Source organism: Bos javanicus, chromosome 16, assembly GCF_032452875.1.
Source record: "Bos javanicus breed banteng chromosome 16, ARS-OSU_banteng_1.0, whole genome shotgun sequence".
NCBI lineage: Eukaryota > Metazoa > Chordata > Mammalia > Artiodactyla > Bovidae > Bos > Bos javanicus.
The window spans coordinates 28,333,065-28,360,207 of NC_083883.1; the positions used below are offsets into that span (position 1 = coordinate 28,333,065).

The following is a 27,143-nucleotide window of genomic DNA, read 5'->3' on the forward strand; positions in this document are numbered from 1 at the left end:
GAGCATCGGTCCCCAACCATTTTGGTACCAGAGACCAGTTTCCTGGAAGACAGTTTTTCCATGGACTGGTGGTGGGGAGATGGTTTGGGGATGATTCAAGCATATTACACTTACTTATACTTTATTATTATTGTGTGTGTGTGCTCAGTCTCTCAGTTGTGTCAGACTCTTTGTGACCCCATGAACTGCAGCCTGCCAGACTCCTCATCTGTGGGATTCTCCAGGCAAGAATACTGGAGTGGGTTGCCATTTCCTCCTCCAGAGGATCTTCCTAACCCAGGGATTGAACCCCTGTCTCCTGCATTTCCTGCATTGTCAGTCATATTCTTTACCACTGAGCCACCTGGGAAACCCTTTCTATTATTATTACATTGTAATATGTAATGAAATAATTACATAACTCACCATAATGTAGCATCAGTGGGAGGCCTGAGCTTGTTTTCGTGCAACTAGATGGTCCCATCTGCGGGCGATGGGAGGACAGTGGGAAGCGGCTGTCAATATGGATGAAACTTCACTCGCTTGCCTGCTGCTCACCTCCTACTATGCGGCCTGGTTCCTAACAGGCCATAGATTGGTACTGGTCTGTGGCCCAGAGTTTGGGGACCCCTGGCTTTGACTATAACACAGCCTGAACCCCAAATTAACCCCATCCTTGCTCTTTTATCAAAGGTGTCTGCAAGAAGCAGGTACCTGGCATCTTGCTTCCCAGTCAGAGTCTTACTGAATGCAGAAACCTCATAGGCTTATCAGTGCGAGGGACCAGTTTAAGTTTATACCTTGTGTCAAGACTGCTCCTTCAACTGGTTATATATACAGTCACATTTGAAAGTGTCTGCTATCTGCCTGTACATGGAGGCTTGGTCCCGACTAGACCATGAATGTTGTTTATAGTTCACTTACACGTTTGACATCTGTGCCTAAGGGGTAAGCATTTCTGCCCATCCTGGACAGCTCTTCATTGTTTATAGGCTCTTCTCTCTGAAAGCAAAGTCCATTTCCTTGAATGTCAGGAGCAGGCCATCTGCCATAGCCAAGTAACAAATGAGACAGGTTTCCAATTTAGCCCCTATTTTCTGTTATTTGTAAGCGTTGTGAGAATCCAGGCCTGTGTGCTTTTGGTGATGGGGAAGCTTCTCTTAAAAAAGAGAAGCTAGATGGTTTGAGATAAAACCTATCCCTCCCCATTTACCCCCATATGCAAGCTTTTCCCTCCTTTCTAACTCTCTAGCCATGTTTCTTTTTTGACAGTGGTCATTAAAGCCAGATGTGGGCCTCTTCAGACTCCCAAGATGGTACAGGCTGAAACTTGGAAGAGTTGTAAATGCCTTTGGCATTTGAAGGAGTGGGCTTTCCCAACAAAGACAAATATGCGAACTAACACAGTTGGACTCCATACTGTATTTGCTTCTGTCTTAATTGGAATTCCTGGGACGCAATTTCCAATTTAATGAGCAGTGAGTTAGCTCGCATTCTATAGAATGGGGCCATAGGCCATGAGTGAAACTCTCGGTGGGAGTTCTTCATGCTAAAATATTGCTACAGCTTTCTGACTGATCTTACTTCTAGTTCTTCCCTGTTCTAATCTCTTAAACATATCTTGGCCTGTTTGGTTTTCCTAAGCGTTGTGTTAGTCACTCAGTCATGTCTGACTCTTTGTGACCCTATGGACTATAGCCAGCTGGCTCTTCTGTTCATGGGATTTTCATAGCTCTGATCAAATTACTGTCCTTCTCATAAAACTTCTATGACTCCCCATTACTTACAGTATCAAATAGACAACTATCCACTTAATTCAGCATCCTTAGAAATATGGCTTAGCTCTACCTTCCAACTTCTCCCACTAATTCTGTATGTATATGTTCTCATGATCTTCCCTGGTGGCTCAGATGATAAAGAATCTGCCTGCAATGTGGGAGACTTGGGTTTGATCCCTGGGTCAAGAAGATCCCCTGGAGAAGGGAATGGCTACCCACTTACTTGGAAGATTCCATGGACAGAAGAGCCTTATGGGCTACAGTCCAGGGGGCAGACATGACTGAGTGACAAACACTTTTGGTGCTTCCCTGGTGGCTCAAATGGTAAAGAATCTGCATGCTGGTGAAACCTTATTGACTTTATTTATTAAACATTTATTCTATGTGACGTACAGTGTTAGACTCTGGGGTTCAAAGATAAATACAGTAAGATTTTTTTAAAAATAGAAGTTATTTTATTTTGGCTGCACTATGTGGCTTTTGGAAGCTTAGTTCCCCGACCAGGGATTGAAACCTAGCCTCCTAGCAATGAAAGCACCAAGACCTAACCACTGGACCACCAGAGAATCCCCGACAATTAGATTTTTTTTTTTATCATAAAGTAACTTATAGTTTGGGGCTTCCCAGGTGGCTCAATGGTAAAGAGTGAGTCTGCCAATGCAGGAAGTGCAGGACACATGGTTTTGATCCCTGGGCTGGGAAGATTCCCTAGAGGAGGAAATGGCAACCTGATCTAGTATTCTTGCCTGGAAAATCCCATGGACAGAGGAGCCTGGCGGGTTACAGTCCGTGGTGTTGCAGAGAGTTGGACATGACTGAGCGACCGAGCACCCACCCAACTTATAGTTTAGTAGTGGAACTAGGCATTTGAGCAAAAACTGGAGGTAAAATGTGTCAGATACTAAAAGGGAAGAGTAGCCCTTAGTGTCTGCTCCTGGGCGAAGATCAGGGTAAGTAAAACCCCCTTCACTGCTGGTATATTGGCCATGAGTATTCTTCTTGGTTCCCTCTGTCTGTTCTGGCTCCATGCTTCCCCCACCTCGGATATCACCACCCCGCCCTGGAGACTCGGCACCCTTCTCCCTGAGTCCAGGGCCCCTGCACAGTTCAGGCTCTTGCCATCTCCCCCCAGACTCTTGTCACCATCTCCCAAGTTGTCTCCCCACCTCCATACAACTGTCAGAGTGGTCTTTCTGCATACCCCCAATCTGATCGTGTCACCGCCCCAGGAGAGACTCCTTGGCCACCAGGCGATTCCAAAGCTGTGGTGTGAGGTGCCCAGGTAATGAGACAGGTGCTCAGGCTCTGGGTGACTCTGTGTTTCCCTCACCCAGGAGTGTGAGTGCTGGAGTCACGGCAATGCCTAAGTCTGGCCTGTCCGGGTGGCAACTAGAGCTAAAGAGTGTCCTGAGGCCTCGTTGCACCCTCAGAGCTTCAGTGGACTGGGTCAGTGTCTCCCTGGAGCCGTGGGGCAGGAGACCTGAGAAAAGTGGTGGTGTCGCAGCTTGGCACTTTCTTGGCTTTTTGCTGCTGGCCCACCCTCTTCATCCTGCTTAGCTTAAGCTTGATCCCTGAACCCTGGACTCATCCTTCCTCACTGACCCATGGATGGCATGTCTGGATGCTCTATGGGGAATTTCTCCAGGGTGGCTCTGCTTCTGGGAAGGGGGGGCAGAGGCAGGTGAGGCTGGAGGCCTCGGTGGGAGCCAGGCGCTCCCTGCCCCATGCGAAGGAGTGTAGATTCCATCCTCCACAGGTGGGGAGGCCTTACGTTTTCAGTGGGGGCCCAACATGGTCAGATTTGTGCTTCAGGACTATTGCATTCAGCAGTCTGGAGCCACAGAGGCCAGTTAGGAGGCTAAGAATTGAGGCAATTGAGACGGTAGGGACCAGAACCTTATCAGTGTCGTGGCCAATCGCTTGCCCTTGATGCTGTGGGGATCAGGTAGGCAGGGAAGAAGAGCCATAAGAGGAGATGAGTTCCAGGATCAGCCATCAGAGATGTTTCCTATGACTCCACAGGGGATTCCGGAGCCAGTGGTCTCCGTACTGGGTCTGCTCGGACTAGGCCTCTTCTGGTGGTGGACGCCCGAGGCCAGTGGCCTTCCCTGTTCCTGCCACGTCCTGTCTGCCGAGAGAAGGGGTCACGGGACAGGAGGTGAGCTGCCTCATTCCACCAGAGGCCCTGCACTTAAAAAAGCTGGGCTGGACATGTAAAATAAAAGCCTGAGGATGTGGTTTGGGTTGTCCCTGAAAAAGATGTCTATTTATGTGTGGAAGGATATTTTCAGATGAGGCTTCATGTGAATAAAGGGAGGCTGACCTCTCTGTCAGGGCTGTTCCTTCAAAGCATGGTGCATTACGCTATGTCAGTTCTGAGGGAGCCGCCGACGCGGTGGCCTGTTCATCTTTATCGGGGAGACCCATCACAGTTGTGGTGAGGCCAGAGGGCTGCCTGTCAAATTTCCAAGTCTCTAGTCTCAGTGCAGTGTACATCTCATGGTGTGATGTTAGACAAGGCACTTCATTTCCCATAGACTCTCTTTAACTATCTGTAAAATATTCTTCCATCTTTTCAAAAGTGACAGGAGATGCAATTAATTTGTGTTTGGGAAGTGCTCAGAGGCCCCCAGATGGAAGCTGCTGTGAAATAGAGAGAACTTTCTCCACCAGGATGGAACCTGTGGTTTCACGGTCAAGCTCAGATGTGATTGCTGCTGCTGCTGCTAAGTCACTTCAGTCGTGTCCGATTCTGTGCGACCCCATAGACGGCAGCCCACCAGGCTCCCCCGTCCCTGGGATTCTCCAGGCAAGAACACTGGAGTGGGTTGCCATTTCCTTCTCCAATGCATGAAAGTGAAAAGTGAAAGTGAAGATGCTCAGTCGTGTCCGACTCTTAGCGACCCCATGGACTGCAGCCTACCAGGCTCCTCCGTTTATGGGATTTTCCAGGCAAGAGTACTGGAGTGGGGTGCCATTGCCTTCTCTGAGATGTGATTGCTGATTTTCATGATTTCATATTCTGATTCTTGGAGGATTCATACTCGCTTCTAGTGTCTTTCCTTCTTCTTGAAAACTATTATCTAGGAAAATTCTTTAAAAATATAGAACTGTACAGATATCATGAGTAGCCCTGTACCCACTAACCAAATAAACATTTTTTACAATTAACAGTTTTATTAACATTTAAAGCTATTTTTCTCCAATGATACACTGTGTCATGGTTTTAAACCATGTTTGTTTTTTAAAAGAAAAGAAATAAATGTTTGTATATCTCCCATCCCACCCATTGACCTTCCTCTGACCCTTGAGGGGACCCTGTGGTGGATATGCACCCATCCTGTCCACAAGTGTGTGCCCAGTTGCTCCAGCGTGGGTGGCTGCAGCTCCCCCCATGAGTGACAGGATCAAGGCATAGAGGATGTGGGGTGCAGAGCATGGAGTTTGGAGTCAGACCAGGCAGACCAGGGATTGAGACCTGCCTCTACCACATCTGGCTGGTGTCCTTTGGCCTTTTTGAACCCTTTTTCCCATCTGTAACCTGGTGATGATCTGTTCACAGTATTGTTGACATGGGGCATAATGATAAATGGCTGGCAATAAATGGTGATTAGTATTATTTAGCCATTTATGTTTTTATCTCTTTTTTTTCCCCCTGGATGGAAAACCTTTGAAAGCAGGGCCCCTGCTCCTAGTCTATACTAAATACCTTTTGGATTATTTCCAGCGCCTCCTAACTCAGTATAGAAGTTTATTAATTTCTTGAAGAAATCTTGGAACTGCCTCAGGCCTGCTCCCAGCCTCAGTTCAGAGGCACACAGGGGCTGGCATACAGGAATTGTGTTCTCAGTGTATCCAGGTAACACTGGGACAGTCTAGCTGAGGACACTTAGCAGGTTCTGCTGTCATCTCAGATCACACAGCAGTTCACTGTAGTGGTGAGGGACAGGGATGCAGAGCCACTTCACTGCACTTGATCTTTTAAAATTTATTAACTAATTAATTCTTTATTTGGCTCTGCCAGTGGTAATATGTGAGATCTCGTTCCCTGACCAGGGATCAAACCCAAGCCCCCCTGCATTGAGACAAGGAGTCTTAATTACTGGACCATCCCTGCCCTTGATTTTCTTAACAGTCATGGATTTTATCATTGATGTTTCAGATGCAGTTTTACAAGACTGTGCCCTCATTCCACTGTTACATGCTCATTTTGCAGTGACTCTTCCCGCCCACCACAGTTGGGGATGTCTGTCTCTGGCAGAACATGGGATACACAGGATGCCGGACACGGGACACAGAACCCAGAGAACGCGAGACACAGACACAGGCAGGAAGGGGACAGTAGGGGGCACCAAACCCGCACGGTTCTGCTGGGAGATGGCGCCTGGATGAGTGGCAGGGCCTCCAGCTCACATTTTTATTAGTCTGTTTGCTGTCTTCTTTCCTGGGATTTGGTCACTTCTTCCCATAAGAGATTTCACAGCAGAATAGCAGAGACTGTTCTTTGTTCAAAGAACAACCAAATTGCCTGTTCCATTTTTCTGGAAAAAGAAACAAAAAGCTGCCCAGAGATACTAGGATTTCCCAGAGGGTCCTGTGAAGGTCTTGGGCTCAGAGATCAGGGTCCCTGCCTCAAAGAAGCTCTCACCACAGAGGCCGTGTCAGTCATCATCCTTCGGTTTGCATTTGTTCATCTTAATCAAGAGCCAGAGTCCTTTGTGTCCAAGTGCGATGGAATGAATGTTTGTGTCCCTGAAATCTGTATGTTGAACTGCAATCCCCAGTGTGATGGTTTTAGGAGATGGGGCTTTTGGGAGATGATTAGATCATGAGGGTGGAGCCCTCATGAATGGAATTAGTGCCCATATGAAAGGCTCCAGCCCCTTCCACCAAGTGAAGACTCAGCCAGAAGAACCTGAAAACCTTCACCTTGATCCTGGAGGTCCCAGCCTCCAAAACTGAGAAATAAATGTTTGTTGTTTAAGCCACTCAGTCTGTGGTACTTTTGTTATAGTAGCCTGAATGAATTAAGACATGGGGAAATCTAAACCGAAACATGCTTATCTAGGTCCTATTATTTGCTGTAAGAGCTTTACTATATTTGAGTTTCAGACCTGGGTACCGTATAGAGGTTATCTAGTCTGGTGTTTCCTCGTCCATCCATTCCATCTCTCTAATTTTTGACATATGAGTCTGCACTTCAGCTAAATGACTTGCTTAATATTTTAACACTCATATAAACACTCATATAAGCATGAATTGATTTTTATAAGAAAACCATGGCCATAAAAGGAAAATTAATATTCCTCAAGTACATATTAAGATAAAGAACAGCAAGGGACTTCCCTGGTGGCCCAGTGGTTAAGACTTTGCCTTCCCATGCAGGGGGTACAGTTTCAATCCCTGGTGGGGAGCTAAAATCCCACATGCCTCACAGCCAAAAAACTGAAACATGAAACAGAAGAAACATTGTAACAAATTCAATAAAGACTTTAAAAAATGGTCCACATTAAAAAAAAAAAATTAGCATAACAATAAAAGCACCTAGTACAGCAACTTTACTTTGCATGCGTTGAAGTGTTGTGAATTGCCCTAAATCTCTACGAGTGGCAGAGCTGAATTTAGCTGGATCTGTTTCCTCTCTGGCATGTGGCCATGGCGGAAAGGAACAGTCTGGTTAAAGCGGGAGGTCTTATGCTTTGGGACGGTCTTTGACAAAGTTGTGAACATGGCAATGCCTAGCTTTGCTTCTTAACACTTTTCCTTCTGTTGCCAAGTGCAAAAGCCAAAGAAGGCCTCGGGAAGGAGCGGGGTTGGGATGGGGGTGTAGGCTATCTCTGGATGGCATCTTTTAAGGCAGTCACTTCCAAGGCGTTTTGAATGCCCACTGTTGGCAGTGAAATGTGTTGCGTGTGCACTCCCAGCAGATGCACACTCATTTATTTGTAATTTTGTACGTGCATTACAGTACCAACACATCATGCATAAAAATTCAGAAAAGACATATTAAAGATAATGCAAGCAATATTTTAAAATGCTTTGTTAATTGCTATGGTTTCTCTACTATCATTCGCTAATATCTCAGGCACCATTTACGCTTATGATTAGGTTCATTACCAACAGTAAATGTAAAGCTACATTTCAAATTGTCTTCTGGGTAATTTAAAAACTTTCTGGCTGATGTGTGAGATCTGATTATATTGTTGTTGCTAACAATGTGTCAGGGTTGCCTTTTTCTTGGTATTCATATTCTTGGTCTTGCATTATTACATCAACCCATATTTTCTTTTTAGATTAAAAAAAATGGCTTCCCTCATGGCTCAGCTGGTAAAGAATCCGCCTGCAATGCAGGAGACCTGGGTTCGATCCCCGGGTTGGGAAGATCCCCTGGAGAAGGGACAGGCTACCCACTCCAGTATTCTAGCCAGAAGAATTCCATGGACTGTATAGTATGGGGTTACAAAGAGTCGGACACGACTGAGCAACTTTCACTGTTACAAAGAGTCGGACACGACTGAGCAACTTTCACTATCCCCTTTTTGGGGTGGTTAGTTAAAAATTAGATCTGTTGTGTAATTCCACTGACTTAGGTTTGTATGGAGTAGGTCACGTGGTGCTGCCACAAATGAAATTGCCACTGTCCACCAATGTCTACATGCTCCCAGGATCCCTGGAGACCCTCAGTGATGTGTGATCATCACTAATGAGTGGACCTGGTGAAGGTGTGAAAGTCGTTGCTTATATGAATATTAATAGATCTTATTTTTGTGTTTATTTATATAAAAATAAATAGGTGGACGATTTAATATTTTCTTCCTTCACCCTCTGGGTCATCTTTTGCAGCCCACAAAATCTAGAGATCGCAAGTGTAGACATATAATCCATATGCTCCAGCATGGCACACGAAGCCCGTCATGGTGCGGCCTCAGTTCATATGCAGTGACAACTGTACTATTTGGCCCCATCTGTGGCTTTTCCACGAGAATGTGAACTTTGATGGTGGGAGTCCTAGTCATCCTTGTATTTTCAAAGCACAGCTCACGCCACAGGCCACAGACAGCAGATTCTTGGTTTTCAAAGCAAAAATGCTATCATGAAGGGTCGTGGGCTTCTGGCCTTTTGGGCTGGGCCTACAAGAACCCTTTGCACACCCCAGACTGTGGGGCCTGGTTCTCCTGGGAGAGGTCTCCATAGACTGCTCCAGGAGCCTGGGCCCTGGCTCTGGCTGGCCTGGCAGGAGCTGATGGGCCATTTGGTGCCTGTGGACAGAACAGCGCTGAACAGAGGGGGCAGCCTGCAGACCTTGCAGCATATTTTCTTAGCCTCTGCCTTCCTGGCATCATCCCTACTAGATGATCTGTCCCCAGGCAGCGCTATGGTGACACCCTCTCCCCTTTGAGGCCTTTCTGGGCCTCCTGGGGTATTTTAGGAGACTGAGGTAGAAAGCCAGATGGCTCCACCCACTCTCCCAACCCAGCTTCTGTTTCAGGGCCTGGGAAGTGATAAGCTATTTTAAGAGTGGAAGTAGGGGCAGAATTTTACCTGGATCCTGGAGCTGGGGCACCCCATGTGTTGTAGTGGGCAAATATGAATGTTCTGGCAATGGGATATCTTTGGATTTTGTGTGCTACTTCATCTCTTGTGTGTCCCCCTGACCTTCTCAGTTTTCCTGTAATGATGGGGGCTGGTGGGGTGAAGGTGACCCCTATGAACCCTGCCGACTTGAGTTCCCATGATGCTGAACAGACCTCAGAGGGAGCCTTGTCCTCAGGGCATTAGCCTGTGAAGTGTGCAGAAATGGCAGGCCAGGAACATATTTAGCTGATTTATCCCATAAACCAAGATGCGTAAACTCACACTGTTTTTGTCAGGTTCGGGGCCGGGCTTATCTCAGCCTTAGGAGGGCTGAAGTACTTCCCTGAATAGGCATTGATACCTCAGCTTCTAGAGTGATTCTCTTTGAGGAGAAATGTGTTCTTTTCTGGATGTACCCCAAGGCTTTCAAGATCTTAGTTCCCCAGCCAGGGATTGAACTGACCCTCGGCAGGGAAAGCACGGAGTCCTAACCACTGGACCGCCAGGTTTGGAGGCCTGAGGTTGGGCCATGAATCCACAAGCACTCTGGGGAGCAGAGCGAGCCCTCACCAAAGCGGGCTGCGGACTCTAGCGCTTTAGGAGTCTCATGAGTTTGGACTTGATGATATCCTACAGCTTCCCAAGCACCTTTGGATGCGTTGTTACTTCCGTAAACATTTATTGAATGCAAAACGCCAGAGATGCAAGACAGAGGTGATACCTGCCCTCAGGTATCACCTTTTTCATTCGGTCACTACAGTAACTGTGATACAGGCCGGGTGGGAGGCCTGGCCTTATTTTACCACAAGGAAACTGAGGTTTGGAGACACAAAGCAGCCTGGGCAGGGCTAGAAGCTAGCCTTCAGGGTCAAAATTCAGTCCAACCTACGCTTTTCACATCCGTGTCTCTCGAGATCCATGCATGGCAGATCAGGGTCGAATCGCTGGGTCATGTATGATGGTCAGTTATTTTAACCCTTTCAGCCTCAGTTCCATCATTTATAAAAGGAGTTAATAGTAATACCTACCCCCTTGGGTTATTTTGCCAATGAGATAAGGTTTGTAACCATTCAGCTCAACATTTGAATATAGTAAGCACTTAATAAGTAGCAGTTATTACTATGATTGGGCTTCCCTGGTGGCTCAGATAGTAAAGAATCTGCCTGCAGTGCAGGAGACCTGGATTCCATCCCTGGGTTGGGAAGATCCCCTGGAGAATGGAATGGCGACCCTCTCCAGTATTCTGGCCTGGAGAATTCCATGGTTAGAGGAGCCTGGCGGACTACAGTCCATGGGGTCGCAGAGTCAGACACAACTGAACGACTAAGCACACAGCATATTACTATGATTATTATCGTGAGACTTGGCTGACTCTGGGTTTGGAGATACTAGGGGTGAGCCCAGGAGACTATACTGTACCATCAAACAATTGTCCAGCATTCAACACCCACGTCACTGAAACCCTTCAAAACTCACAGGATGTGCCTGTTTACTAAAGTTGAAAGTTGATGACTTTCTTTGTTGACTGCGATTTATGTGAGGGAAGCAAAGCAGCCTTCTAATTAGTATTAGTGTTATTCCTGATTATGACAATGATGATAACAGCTTTACTACTACTACTAATTGGTGTTATTATTCTTATTACACTTTCCCTAGGTATCACCCGTGGGCTTCCCTGGTGTCACAGTGGTAAAGAATGTACTTGCCAACGCAGGACCCCTGGATTCCATCTCTGGGTTGCAAAGATCCCCTGAAGAAGCAAATGGAAACCCACCCCAGTATTCTTGCCTGGGAAATCCCAGGATCAGAGGAGCCTGGTGGGCTACAGTCCATGGGGTCACAGAGAATTGGACCCTACTTAGCAACTAAACCATCACCAAGTATCACCTGTACCTCTCAGGGAGAAGAACACTGAAGTTCATAAGGACCAGATTAGCTTTATCTAATGTTTTTGTTCAGGGGTCTTTGATTCTGAACTTCTGTCACTCATGTGACATTTTTTCTGTCAGTCATCTTTATACTCTGGTAGGAAGTGGGCCTCTCTTTACTCCTGTCTTGGGGAAAGAACCTTGTGAGGCAGATGATAAACCCTAGGAAGGTAAAGTTAACAACAAAAACATTGAGGAGCCCTAGTGCAGGATTTACAATAGGGAAACATGTTCTTAATAACCAAGGATTCTCACAAAGAAGGCAAGTTATCAAATTAACATCCTGAAGACAGGTATTCTTAATTGACTGTAGTGATTTTGAGGCAGATACAGAAAGAAAATCATGGTGTAAATATTAAGGCTATACTTTATTTACGGAGAAGGCAATGGCACCCCACTCCAGTACTCTTGCCTGGAAAATCCCATGGATGGAGGAGCCTGGTAGGCTGCAGTCCATGAGGTCGCTAAGAGTCGGACACAACTGAGCGACTTCACTTTGACTTTTCACTTTCATGCATTGGAGAAGGAAATGGCAACCCACTCCAGTATTCTTGCCTGGAGAATCCCAGGGACGGGGGAGCCTGGTGGGCTGCCGTCTGTGGGGTTGCACAGAATCAGACACGACTGAAGTGACTTAGCAGCAGCAGCAGCATACTTTATTTAAGACATTTAAAAAATTTTATTTTTAATTGAAGGACAAGTGGGTTCCCTTACCCTACTGCTCTCCACCTGGGTGCCCTTTTCCAATAAAATCTCTTGCTTTTTCAGCACATGTGTTGTCTCGAACAATTCATTTCCGAGTGTTAGATAAGAGCCCAGTGTTGGGCCCTGGAAGGGGTCCCCCTTCCTGCAACAAATGGCGACTCTGGCGGGGACTCTTCTTTGCTGCGACTGACATCCTGACCACTCGGAGTACTCAGGGGCCAGCTTGCCTGCCAATGGACCAGACCCAGTGGCTGCAACTGGGACCCTTTTGTCCTTGGTCTCCTCCTGACATGGACAACTGGCCAGAGTGCCCCAACTGGGTAAGGAACAAGAGACTTTTTTGACCTCTCTCCCCTTCCCTCTCTCTTTCCTCTCCTTAACACTTCCTAACCTTCCCCTTTTTTCCTAATCCCCTAGTTCTGGACGCAGGAATCAGGTCGAAGGGCCTCAGCCTGAGATGAGGATTGGAGACTGATCACCTCCTCTTGGCAGAGAACTCAAATTCTGGGTTTCCCTGGTAGCTCAGTTGGTAAAGAATACACCTGCAATGCCGGAGGCCCTGGTTCAATTCCTGGGTCGGGAAGATCCCCTGGAGAAAGGATAGGCTACCCACTCCAGTATTCTTGGGCTTCCCTTGTGGCTCAGCTGGTAAAGAATCTGCCTGCAATGTGGGAGACCTGGGTTCGATCCCTGGGTTGGGAAGATCCCCTGGAGAAGGGAAAGGCTACCCACTCCAGTATTCTGGCCTGGAGAATTCCATGGACTGTATAGTCCATGGGGCCGCAAAGAGTCAGACAGAACTGAGCAGTGCTTTACAATATTGTGTTGGTTTCTGCCATACATCAACAGGAACCTGATGTGGACCATTTTTAAGATCTTTATTGAGTTTGTTACCATATTGCTTCTGTTGTTTTTTTAGGTTCTGTTTTTTTGGGGCCCTGAGGCATGTGGGATCTTAGTTCCCCAACTGGAAACTGAACCCACACCCCCTGCATTGGAAGGTGAAATTTTAACCACTGGACTGCCAGAGAAGTGCCATAAAGCTGTACTTTAAACAGACCCAAGGAATGTGAGGAAACCCATTAGCACCTTTATATGGGGATTGACCAAGGGGATGACTGACGCCCTGCCTAGGAAAGAGCAGGGTATTGGTTACCTGCTTGGCCAGGGGGTCAGGGAGGGACTAGCTCTTCCTGCTGCCTGCACAGCTCATCCCCATCGAATTGTCTCTTATTTTTTTGGCCTCTCACCTTGGGCCCTTGCTGCAGGAACCATGATTTCAATCAACATAATCCATGGGCTGATTGATCCCTGCTGGTAAATTCTATTTTTATAAAGGTACGTGATACAAACTAGAAAGAGGAATATGCTGAGTTACATGCAAAATCTTTTAGAAAAAATCGAACCTCTTATTGTACTTTATATCCTTCTTTTCATTTTACCCGCTATGTTCCTTCTTTCCAACTCTAGGTGTTTAGCTTAGTCGTATTTATGTGTAATTTTTCTCATGGGGACAGAGGATGTGGGGCTTGGGGTGTATATAAATATGCCAGGACTTCTGTTTCTTTCCCCGGTTTTGTGCTGCTTTGATTTTAAGGCTTAAATCAAGGTTAAGTTGGAAGTATATTTAAGCCATAAAACATTTGCTCCAGACTAAGGCTTCAAATTTTTCTGGAACCATTTAATTTCAGCCATATTTTTCTCTGCATAAACCATCCATTGCTGAATTGTTCTCATGTCTTGGTCTTGCTAATGCAAGTGCCTGTTGTGGGGTGTGAAGCAGTCATTTGTTTCTGCTGTGCTAGTTCATTGCAATGATCATGAAGTAGAGTTTTGTCTAGTTTTAATCCTGTGTTAGTTCCACGCTAACCCTGAAACGTGAATCCAAGCTCTTGTTCACGAAACCAAAGAATAGAATCCATGGACATGCACACACTTGCACAGGCAAAGTTTTATTTCAGAGAGTAAAGGTACAAAGCTCTCAGCATGGAGACTGAGAGGGGGAAAATTGTCCCAAAACAGTGAGAATCACAACAGTTTATTTCTTTGCCAACACTGACCTGTTCATTTTTGGTTGGTTTTGGGGTCCGGATGTATGCAATCCCTGACCGGTGGGTTTAAAAGTCATCATGCATAGTTTGTCAATTTTGTGGCCTTTTTTGATCTCTCAGTCCTTGAGTTTTCCTAAGACATTGAGTCTCCATCCCCCGACCTTTTCTGTGACCTCAGGCCATTCTTTAAGGACCAGATGCATATCTTAGTGTTGATGGTTCACCTAGTGTTTTCTTTCTTGACGAGTTGGACAGCAGTTACTGATTGTCTTGTCTTGGGTTTGAGTGTTGTATGGCCTCCAGGCCAGGGAGGCATTCCTCTGAATGCCAGGAAAACTGGAACAACGAGTATGGTTATAGTTTAATGAAGTGAGACGCTTGTGTAAGAAAATAGGTGGAAATTTGAATGGTATTTTTAAAAGAAGAAAGCGAGGCCTTAACCCTACACTGACTACTTAATAATTTTCTGACCCGAGAAGGTCAACAGAGAGGAAGCGTCCCTTGCTTATCACTCTAGTTCCAAGATTAGTGGTTTTCAACCCTAGCAGCACATGAAAATCACCTGAGAGCTTTGGACAACACCTGTGCCTGGGCCTTCCCTCCAAAAATGCTTATTTAATTGGCCTGGAATGGGCTCAGGCTTTGATTCTTTCCCAGCTGGTTCTGATGCACTGTGACAGTTAAGAATCACTTCTAATCATAATCATTTTCAGATAATTCTCCAAGACTCAGCTCAGTCTGGCTTCCCCTGAGAAGCTTTTTCTGACACCCGCTCCTCACAAACCTCAGCTCAGGGCTTTTCCTCTCTGCTCTCAGAGGTACCGAATCTCTCTGTGTGTCTTGTTCTTGGTACTTATCTCCCTTCTATTATAGTTTATTTAATAAATAAATTAGTTAAATTTATTTATAATTTCCTCAGATCAGATACCATATATTTTTAAATCTTTGAGATTCCTGCACTTATTACATTTCTGGGCATGTCTGCATGAAATCAATATTTGTTCAGTGAGTGAATGAATGAAACTGTTATCGAGGCTTGCCCCAGAATCACACTCCTGCCCCTCCCTTGAACAGAAACCAATTACTCTTACCTAAGTTTTAGGAGGAAGCTGCAAAGAGAAAAAAAAAAAACAAGAACTGGTTAGAGCCAACTGGGTCCAAGATGGTGGAAGATTTGACTTCCACTTGAGCCTTATTATATGCTCATTGTAATACGTTAGCATGTTATGACACACCCACCAGCACCATGCTCATTGACAGTTGCCATGACAACAACTGGAAAAGCCCATACAAGGACTGAAAAGGAGAGTTGCATCAATTCTGGGTCCAAACCACACCCCTGTTCTTGGATAACTCATGAATATTCCTCCCACAAATCCTTTCCTTTTCCTTCAATCCTCCTACATATGTGATGTCTCCATACAAACTGGGTTGAGAAGTTGATTTGTGAACAAAGTTCCCACTTCTCCATTTTTTTGGCCATTGAATAAAGCTTGTGCTGTTCCAGTCTCAGCATCTGTTTTGTTATTGGCTACTTGAATCCTATTGGAAAAACAGCCTCCCTCTCTGACCAGGCTAGGACCTCTACACAGGTCCAGTTGGCCAATTTGGTAACAAAACTACACATAGATTGACCAAGAAGTCACTGCAGTCAATTTGCAAGCTAAGTTTTCCTACAGTTGTACCCTTAGATCTATACTGATCGTGTCTTTTTTTTTTTTTTTGGGCTATTCTCAGGATGAGCCCGCAGGCTTCAATATGTTGTAGAGATATCTAGTCCTGGAATCTTCTAATCAGAGTTTAAAAATATTAGGTTGTTTAAAACTCTGGAGAGATCAGAAGAGAATGCTGATGTCTTGAGCTGCTCACCACACAGAGCCTTTGAGGTATTTATTCACTTCCTTGGTTGTTCTGAGGAATCAAGCTGTTCCTAGGTCCCGCATGGAACATGTGTTAAGGCAGTCATCACCTTCCTTACCATGATATATGCAACATGTCTCAAAATTTCTTTGAAACCCCAAACTAAAAGCCTGCTCTCATAGCCCAGGAGAGATTCTGACATTGAAAGGGGTGCAAATGAATAGAATGTTTGCAAATTACTTAGGATACTAAGCTCTTCTCCAAAGGAACCTCGTTTTCAATAGGAAAACTGCTAGGGTACCTTGTTTAAGAATATGTGTTGTCTGCAGGATCATTCCAGGTATAATTTTCAAAAAGCCTTTTTAGAATGAGCCACTTGAAAGTAAACTACTTGCATACAGGGGCTTTGTTCTGCTCTTCTCTGTATCTTCAGACCATACAGAGATTCTTGGCCCATAGGAGACATTCTGTATACTAAACTGATAGATAAATGAATGGAGATGAAGTTCTTTTAGCTTGGTTTTAGACCCCTGCTGCAACAAGCAGAATTCTGAGTTGGGAAAGAGGACCATAGACATTCACAGACACTTTCATTTCTTGCGACAGGTTTGGTTTTATCCCAATTGAGACTGAGAAACTTGTGGACAATACTGAACTGTCACCAACATTCCTCACCACCCTTAAATAAAGACCCAAACTGAAGAGATGATATTAGTGCCTGAGGTTTCCTCAGGCTTAATTTCTGGGGAGAAGTGAACCAGAACACTTGCTGGTTTTCCAGCCTTTGTGTATTATATCCTGCTCTGCAGCGAGCATCCGTCCTATCGAGTGACTGGGGCACAGCACACAGCCTTGACCTTCTCCAACCAGACTTAGCTCAGGATTCAGGCTGGTTATTGCTTTTTCTGCAATCTGCTGTTTAGGTCATATTTACCATAAGAGTTAACTTTACTGGAAATGATGGAGCAGGACCAAGGTCAGTCTCTGCCATTGAAACGAGGCCTTGGAAACAGTCATTAAGAATCTAGAGCTACACTGTCCAGTGTGGTCAGCACCAGCCAGCATGTGGTTATTGAAGTTGAAATTAATGCAAATTAAATGCCACTAAAATTCAGTTTCTCAGTCATACTAGGCCCCATCTCACATGCTCAAGTGACTTGAGCAGCCATATGTGGCTAGTGACTACCGTATTGGACAGCACAGAGCAGAATGTTTCCTTTACTGTAGAAAGTTCTGTTGGCTAGTGCTAGTCTAGAGTGTCCAGAGACCACGGTTGGGAACCCAGTCGATGAGCAGGAAGCCTATTCCCTAGGGTGACTCAACAACAGCTGCCCCTGTCACATCTCCTCTAGCACTGTTTACTATTATTATTTTTTCCAAATGTTGCTCAAAGATTCACTATGGCTGGGAAATGATTTCTCAGGTTCTATAGTTGGAAAGATTGAAGGCAGGAGGAATAGGGGGCATCCAAGAATAAGATGGTTGGATGGCATCACTGAATCAATGGACATGGGTTTGAGTAAACTCCGGGAGACAGTGAAGGACAGGGAAGCCTGGCATGCTGCAGTGCCATGGGGTCGCAAAGAGTTGGACACGAGTTAGCAACTGAACAGCAACAACAATACTTGTTAACATAGAGACAGCCTTGTATAGGGGTATAAAAGAACATCCCTACTGGTAAAGAGATTATATTAGATTGAACCATATGAAATAGCTTTTTTTTCTTGTAGGTCAGAAAGGGCTAAATATCAATTTCATGGGGTTCAACCTAAGTCAAGGGAAAGAGTGGTGGAGAGTCAAGGGCAGAATGGGCATCTGTGGCTTGTGTTCCTTTTTTCGTTATGGGTTGGCGATAATACAGGTAGTTTTAACTTGGCAATGGGTGGTTGGCTGAAAGCCTGCTTCTTCCTTGCCTGCTGCTGCTGCATAAAGAGAGGCTTATGTGTGTTCGTAGTGAATAGTCATGGAAGAGTTAGAATGTATTAGTGGTAAGAAACAGAAAACCCAGCTTCATAGATACTGTTTTCCTAACAAGCAGCCTGGATGTGGTAGCTCTAGAGCTGGATGAGCAGTTCCATGACCTCAAGGGCTCTGAGCTGGAGTCTCTGCTTATTCTGCTGGCCTTCTCCTTCCGGTTTACTGGATGGCTGCAGCAGCTCCAGTCATCACATCCCTGTGAAATGATGTCCAAAGGCAGGAACTGAGAGTGGGCTCAGGGGTGGGCAGGACAGCGAGTGAACTCTCTGCCTGGACCTCTTTTCCCTTCAGGGAGCAAAATCTTTCCCAGAAATACACCTCCCCAGCAGATTTTCTCTTCGTCTCAGCCACCAGAGTTTGTTATGAATCCACTCATTAAATAATCTGGAAAAGGGAAGTGTGTTTATTAATCTTAGTTTAAACCAGTTATGATTCATGGCCTGAAACTGGGCGTATTTCCAAGCAAGCTAAATTGAGACTCCATCAGCCAGGAAGAAGGAATAGAGAAAATGGACCACGGGTGGATAAGTCATACTGTTTCCTCCAAGTTATTAAGATGCTTTCCGTTGGTAAATGACTGTTGAGAACATCTTTTATTTTCACCTGCTGGATATCCACTGGGCCTCCTTCAGTGGCACTCACTGGTTTTCCTCCGGCTGTGGAGGGAGGGGGAAGGGACCCTTTCCCAAAATTCCGCAAGTGAGAACATGATCTGAGGATAAATTTCAGGACTTCTGTTTGAACTGTTAGGAAAAGACATGTTCTACTTACCCTGGAGTCTGAGAAGATAGCATGCCAGTTAAAACTGTTGGTGGTGAATTTGCCGGCCTGCCTGAATGCATGAATGATACACGTGCTAACACAATGAATGCCACTTGACTACTTTTTTTTTTTTGATTGCAGTGCATGACTTGCGGGATCTTAGTTCCCTGACCGGGGCTGGACCCACACCCTTAGTAGTGAAAGTATAGCGTCCTAACTATTGGACTGACAGAAGATTCCCATGAATGGCACACAGTGCTAACACAGAGGAAAGAAAAATGGAAAGATGGTGAGAAGCTTGGTCCAAATGGAATTGAGCCCCTGTATGCAGTCGCACAGAGTCGGACACGACTGAAGCGACTTAGCAGTAGCAGCGGCAGCATGCAGTTATGACTGATTTATACTGAGACTATTCAGTTATGTGACCTAATAAATCTGTCACCTACCCCCGCCCCCCCACCCCCGCTGCCACTCCCCCGGTCATTTTTTTCACAGGAGCTAATTTGAATTATGAAAGATTCCAGCTAGGTGTCAGTTTCTAGCCATGAAGTGTTACAAGTGATAGACTTTATTATTTATTTGTTTTTATGTTTTGAGTTTTTAGCTGTCAGGCATGTGGGATCTTAGTTTCCTCACCAGGGATTGAACGTGTACCACTCACTTTGAAAAGCTAAGTCTTAACCGCTGGACTGCCAGGGAAGTGCCCAAGTGATAGACTTTAAAATTAGTACCATCTAAGGTAGAATGGAAGGTCAGGCGGGATCTGACTACCCCTAGCTGAGAAGTTAGCTATCTTTGTTATGCTGTAACAAGGCATCTAGTTAAATTGCTGCCCATTCTTTCTTGGAACACAGAGCGTGTGCCATTTGAGACTGGAATCATTAAAGTCCTTGTAGAACGTCTTAGCCTGTGGAATGTGTTGGCTGCTTCTTAAAGTGCTCAGTGAGTTTTTTATGAGAAAGAGACAAGCTTCTTTCAAAGTTGGTCCATCTAGAAGTAGAAAAAGAGGGGAAAAATGTCGATAAAAAAGGTCTTTTCTGCCTTTCATAACTGAGAGCCAGGTGAAGTTATACCTTGTAAGAGTGGAAGAGGTGAGTTCTCTGCCTTATGATGAAGTTTGTCCCAGCAAAAGCAGGAAGACTAGAAACAGAACAGAACAGAAGACTAAAACCAGGAAGCAGCCTGAGCTTGATTGCAGCTCATCCTCATGGTCATCAAAAGACATCACGGTGGAGTGAAAATACGAGCCACAGGATGGGAGAAGATACTACAGCATATATAACTGACAAAGAGCCCATATCTGGAACTCCTATAAGCAAATAAGAGACAAACCAATAGAAAAGTGGGCAGGACTGATCAACAGGCCTTCACAAAAGGGACTATCCAAATAAATATGAGAAAATGCTCAACCTCATCTGTCATGAGAGAAATGCAATGAAAACAAATAGGAGATCCCACTATAGGTTCTGCCGGAACAGCTACAATAAAGAAGACAGATCATACCCATGTTGTTGAGGAACTGTTGGAGCCCACAGACACTTCTGGTAGGAATGTAAATAGGTGGTTTGGAAAAACATGGTATTATCCATTAGAATTGAATGTGTGCGTATCCTATTACCAAACAGTTCCACTCCTAGATATATGAGTGCATATGTACCAAAAGGTGCAACAATATTCTTAGCAGCATTGTTTGTAACAGTCCCAAAGTGGAAAACTTTCAACGCCTATCAACAGCGAATGGGTAAATAATTGCAATGAACTCTATAGTCCAATGAACACGATCACACTATTGCCAGCGTCACCAGGAGGACTAAATCTGGTAGATATAATTTTGAGTGAAGAAGCTTGACATAACACATCCTGTAGGGTTCCATTTATGTAAGCTTTGAAATAAGCAAAAACAACCTACGGCGTTAGAAATGAGGCGAATGGAGACCCTGGGAAAATGGGAGGAGGTCTGATTGGGATGGCACACAAGGGGCTTCTGAGAGCCCCGATGTCCTATTTCTTGACCTGGCACTGGTTACACTGGTGTGCTCACTTTGTGATCATTCATGTGTGATTTCAGCATTTCTCTGTCAATAACATTAAAAAAAATCTTCTAATCATAGGCTATGGAAGAAGAGAGATGGTTGTGAGAGTACAAATCAATGATTCATTAAAATAATAATTATCCCCTGGCTGCGGTTGAGAGGCAGCTTCGCTGAATCTTCCCTTTCCAGGCTCCGGTTTGGAATTTTACTGATGCAGATGAGAAAGTGGAGGCCATTAAGCTGAGAAGGAGGGAAGAGCCCTCAAGCTGCTGCTAAGAAACCAAACTCCCAGGCCAGAGTTTAGATTAAGGACAATATCTCTTGCTTTGGTTAATATTCCATGAAATGACCAAATGCAAATTGAAAGAGTAGTAAGTAGTGAGCTTCTGAGGGATTTATTTTGCTGGAGAAATCTCAGCATGGCCAAGGGGGCTTGTGATTGCTCAGCCCTGAGGCAAGCCCAAATTCTGCAACCTGCGCCATCTGGAAGTGAGCCCTCCCCAGTGTCTCTCCTCAGATGGGAATGGGGGACAACGGGCAGAGGGGATTCTCTCAGAGCAGAACCGGGGTTGTCAGATGGGCTGGCAAGGACCCCACTCACTGCTAGCCCACGAGTCCTTACTGTTTTTGTCCAGCAGAACACAGTAAAGGCTGCTTATCAGGGCCTGTTTCCCCTTCTCATTTCCAAATGAGACATTTATTGTATTATCCTATTTTCTTTTCACTGTTGTTTACAAGAACACTGCTGTATACGTTGGGAGTATTTATGTCTGTCATTTAGTCTGAAGGATGTCAAACTCTACGTGCTATATCCAGACCTCATTCAGAGGAACCCACATAACTTAAGAGAGCCTGGTCTTGGACCTGGGTATAAAAATGGCATAATTTGGATTGTTTATGACTGGAGAGGGTGTGATTTAATTTTTAGATGCGTGTGGTTTGGTTATACTATGTTAGGGATATAGATTATATTATATAGAAAATGGATTATAGAAATTGTACAAATGGAAAGAAGGTTGTATAGGAATAATAAGAGGGTAGGGAGTTATTTTTGCCTTCCTAGGAATCAATTTCCTCTTCCTAGGTAATAGCACGCTGATTTTCTTTTGAAGAACTGCCCTCTTCTCAGTTCTCAGACTATGTGGTTTATCCTTTTCTCTTGACCACAGTGGTTGATTCAGAGATAGCCCCGTGACTGAGGTCAGGGCCCAGCCATGAGATTCAATTTCTGAACTTTTGAGAATCTCCTGGGAGAAAGAAGCTTCCTTTGCACTGGTGGTGTTACAGTGATAGGATGTGAGCTTGGAGCCATCGGAGGACTGTCCTGCATTGCATGAGGAGTGTCTGCCTAAATGTAGTCAGTAGAGATGAAACCAGGGCAGGAGATGGAGAGAGGCCAAGTTTGATGTCCTCAATCAAGCTCTGATGACAGTTACTCTCCTGTACTTTTTCACTGTATGAGCCACAAATATGAGATACTTTGCCTGCGACCGTGTGATTCAGTTTCTGAAACTTGCAACTGAAAATCCTGTAGTTACAATCAGCTATGGGAAATGCATATGCTATGCTATGCTAAGTCACTTCAGTCGTGTCTGACTCTGTGTGACCCCATAGACGGCAGCCCACCAGGCTTCCCCGTCCCTGGGATTGTCCAGGCAAGAACACTGGAGTGGGTTGCCATTTCCTTCTCCAATGCATGAAAGTGAAAAGAGAAAGTGAAGTCGCTCAGTCGTGTCCAATTCTTAGAGACCCCAAGGACTGCAGCCTACCAGGCTCCTCCGTCCATGGGATTTTCCAGGCAAGAGTACTGGAGTGGGGTGTGCTTTGGGTTTGTTTGGTGCTCTGCACCCTTTGTTAACTGAAAGGGAGGAGAGTGACTTTAACTGAAACAACTATCTTTCAGGAATTAATGCAGTAAAGGGAAGACCTAGTTGAATATGTTCCTCTGTTTCTTTGGTTTGGCATCCAAGGCCTGAGAGGACTTTCATGTCAGCGTGTCACTGGCATACTGCTTGGTACCATGAACCGCCCTTCTCCCCTCCTCCCAGGTGAATGACATCCGGCCCTCCACAGTCCAGGTCCCCATCCTGAACTTCAGCTGAGACAGTCCATCGGGGCATGCTTGTCACAGTGATGGTGGCAGGTTCTGCCCCACACATGCATGTGTGACAGCAGCGTGTTCCACACATGTTGGGGGGGTTGGGGGTGTAGGTTTGCCAGCCATGACCATGAAACCTAGGATGACATGAGACATGGCAAGACTAGCGCTCAAGGTTAGGGATCTGTGGGCTAATGCACAAGGGATAAACAGTGAGACTAAGGAGTGAGGGCTCCCAGGGCAGTGAGTGGAAGGAGCCAAAGGCCAAGTAGAAGAGGTATCAGAATTAGGAGCCGGGAAGCAGAGAACAAGAGTCAGGAGCCAGCAAGACTGAAAAGACAAGAGGGAGGGCTTCTCCAAGGAGACACTGGGCAGGCTGGCCATGTCCCAGGGGATGGCGTTCGTGTTGCTCAGGGCTACTGTCAGAGGTCCGAGGGGAGGCACAGCAGATTCATTTGACAGTTACCTCTCCTGCATTTTCTATTAAGAATTTTGTTTCTTCAGGCTATGCTATGCTAAGTCACTTCAGTCGTGTCCGACTCTGTGTGACCCCATAGACGGGCAGCCCACCAGGCTCCCCGTCCCTGGGATTCTCCAGGCAAGAACACTGGAGTGGGTTGCCATTTCCTTATCCAATGCATGAAAGTGAAAAGTAAAAGTGAAGTTGCTCAGTCATATCTGACTCTTAGCAACCCATGGACTGCAGCCTACCAGGCTCCTCTGTCCTGATACAAATTGAAAGGTTTAAACTTAAGAAAAAAAAGAATTTCATATCTTTAAATAAGCTTATTTACAAAATAGAAATAGACCCACAGACATAGAAAACAAACTTATGGTTACCAAAGGGGAAAGCAGGGGAGGAATAAATTAGGATGAATTAAAATACACACACACACACATAGATCCAACAAGGTCCTAGTGTTTAGCACAGGAACTATACTCAATATTTTGTAATAACTTGTAAGGGAAAAGAATCTGAAAAAGAATGTGTGTATATATACACACACACACACACACACACACACACACACACATATATATATATATATATATATAGTGGCTCAGACAGTAAAGAGATCCCCTGGAGAAGGGAATGGCTACCCACTCCAGTATTCTTTTTTTTTAGAAAGTATCCATATGTATAAATAAATGTATACTGTATTTAAAAGCCAGCACCACTCTTCCCATCCCTATTTCTTCTTTCTCTCATAATGTGCAGCAGCAGGTAGAAAGATCTCTCGCAGGTTGCTGCAGTGCCCATGGGAGTGGATGTGCTGGTAAGCCTGGGACTCTGCTGATGGGGGCCTGGCCATGTGGCGGCAGTGCTGGCACCAGGCTCGGTCGTCTTTGTACCGCCTGTTAGTGGTCTGGTTGGTGGCAGCCAGGTACAGACAGAAGCACAGGTAGCCCCCCAAGAGGAAGCTCAGCACCACGACAAAGCCCACCAGGAAGAGGATCCTTGGGAAGGTCAGGAACAGGCACTGAATAAGGAAGACAGGGTCAACAACCTACAAGTGTCCGAGGTCATCAGTGTAAGTCTCAGGTACAAGTCTGACATCACCACCGGCTGGACCAGGAACATGGTGCTCACCACGGCCATGGTGGTGGCTGAGACTGTCAGCGTCAAGAGGTAGGAGAGGAAATACCAGGTGTTCCAGGCCCCGATGCAGTTTTTCACTCACACACAGTGATGGTCAAACTGGTACACACACAAGTTACATACTTGGTGCTTGGACTGCGCTGGTTTCCTTAAATCACAAGTAGGGCACCTCCTGTTCTTTGGGAACATCATTTCATCGAATGCATAAACTTAAAGGAACAGTCATTTGTTTGCTTTTGTTATGGTACCAGGGTTGGTTACACAACTAAGGGCAAAAAACAAAAAACAAAAAAACAAAAAAAAAAAAAACCCACAGGTTTACAGTCAGCAGTAGATAAGGCAGAAAAATGTAATACAAAAAGTCCAGCTCTTGACAGAGGCCGAATATCTCCCAGGTATATTTGGTATAAACCATCCCTTGCAAGGTGAGATGCAGGATAACGAAGGTGTAGTTTCTTGTATGGAAGAGGTGATGAAGCACTCTTAGCATGGCTCTCTGAAGACATTTGGGAATTATATATGAAGATATCTGTGCTCCTCTGCTGATTAGGCCTTGCAAGTAATGGGTTTTTGAGCCGATGCAGATCATCACAAAACCAACCAGCACCAAAGCCAGGTAGAGCAAGAAGAGAACCAGAGAGTCCATCCTGGGGATATTTCTTTTGTCTGGATAGCTTTCAGCCAGCAGCTCTGGCATTCCTCCTCCAAACATTCACGGAGACCTCAAACGGCGTCTCCTCTTGCGCAGCGCTGTACGCCTGGCACAACTGGTAGCACCCAAAGCTACAGGAGACATGGTTCCCCTAGGGGGCTGGATCTGGCGCCGGGATCTGTCAACAACCAGCTGCCTCGGGCTGGCACCTCCAGGGCATGTCCCCAGACCCACTCCAGTATTCTTGCCTGGAGAATTCTATGGACAGAGGAGACTGGTGGGCTACAGTGCATGGGATCACAAAGAATCGGACACGACTGAGTGACTTTCACCCATTTACTCCCTCCCTCATATATAACTGGGCTTCCCTGGTGGCTCAGATGGTAAAGCGTCTGCCTCTAATGTGGGAGACCTGAGTTCGACCCCTGGGTCAGGAAGATCCCCTGGAGAAGGAAATGGCAACTCAATCCAGTACTCTTGCCTGGAAAGTTCCATGGACGTAGGTGCCTGGTAGGCTGCAGTCCATGGGATCGCAAAGAGTCGGACACAACTGAGCGACTGAACAAAGTTGATTTACAATGTTTGAGGTATATAGCAAAGTGAATCACATATTCTTTTTCAGATTTTTTTCCATTATAGGTTATCACAAGATATTGAATATAGTTCCCTGTGCTGTACAGTAGGTCCTTGTTGTTTATTTTCTATATAGTACTGTGTATCTGTTAATTCCAAATTTCCAATTTATCCCTCCTCACACCTTCCCCTTTGGTAACCATATGTTTATTTTTGATGTATGTGAGAGTATGACCTCATCTTAGCTCTATTGTACCTGCAAAGATCCTATTTCCTTAATAAGATCACATTTTCAGGTACTGGGTACAGTTCCCTTTGGGCTTCTCAGGTGGCTCAGTGGTAAAGAATCCGTCTGCCAATGCAGTAGATCTGTGTTTGATCCTTGGGTCAGAAAGATCCCCAGGAGAAAGAAATGGCCCCCTGCTCTAGTATTCTTGCCTGGGAAATCCCATGGACAAAGGAGCCTGGAGGGCTACAGTCCATGGAGTCCCTAAAAGAGTCAGACACGACTGAGCGACTAAACAGCATGGTTCCCTTACAGGTCCTGGTTCAGTTGGAACTTCAGTGTATCTTTTTGGGAGACACAGTTGAACCTGCTGTTTGCAATGCCTGCTAAGCAAATAGTAGGTGACTAAATTATTTGCTGAAGAAATAAATAGAAGGAATGACATGATTGGATATAAGATGTGCATGTGGTTTTTTGAGACTACTGTGGATCTGAAATGCTGGGTAGAGGAGTTCGGGCAATGCTCTAGGGTGGTAAAGCTTGTTGAGAAACACTGAGTTGATTTTATAGGGTCAAGCAAGGGAGAATTGTAGCTTATAGCTTGGGATTTAAGAATTCTAGATTTTCAGTCTATCTAAAGATATCACCAGACTTTTGTCCCTTGATTCTATTAAAAAAAAAAAAAAAACTGTTAAAAATACCAGTTGCCAGCTTGGAACACCCAAGTAGCAAGTCTGTGGACTCAGAACAGAGATTCTTTTACTCGAGTTCGTGTCTTTGAAAGAAGCAGTAATGGACTCAAAAACATGTTAAGGAAAATAAACATGTTAAGACCAGTGCAAACGTGGTATCATTTTCTATAATGGAAGAGTCTAAATATAGCCCCTATGATTATAGGTCATCACCATAGACAGCGGATTCCCCCGGAGCTTCCTCAAGTCTTTCACAAACACGACCTATTACATTTCTCACCTTTTCACAGCTTCATTAGAGGAGCTGATATTTTGGCTCACAAGTCGTACTGAATTTGCAGCGAACAAGTCCAGGCGGCTGGTGTCTTCTTAAATCCCCCACGCTGAGCCCTGTAGGCAGGCACAGGTGCTGTGTTGGCAGGTACTAATCAGCTGTAGACAGCATGCCTTGCCGCTTTGGTCTCTTTAGAAACGTGAAGCAGTCACAGACATCTAGCAGCCTATATTTCTGAACCCATCTTCTATGGGTTGAATTGTGTCCCCTAAAAAGACATGTTGAAATCTTAACCCCTAGGACCTCAGAATGGGACCTTATTTGGATATCAGATCTTTGTAGATGTAATCAAGTTAAAATGAAGCCATTATGGTGGGCCA

The 27,143-nt window shown here is 45.3% G+C and overlaps 1 pseudogene; it reads right to left on the bottom strand.

Moving 5' to 3' along the window:
- Positions 1–23,328: 23,328 nt before the first annotated feature.
- On the bottom strand, positions 23,329–26,639 carry LOC133227630 (palmitoyltransferase ZDHHC4-like; annotated as a pseudogene).
- Between the last annotated feature and the right edge of the window lie 504 nt (positions 26,640–27,143).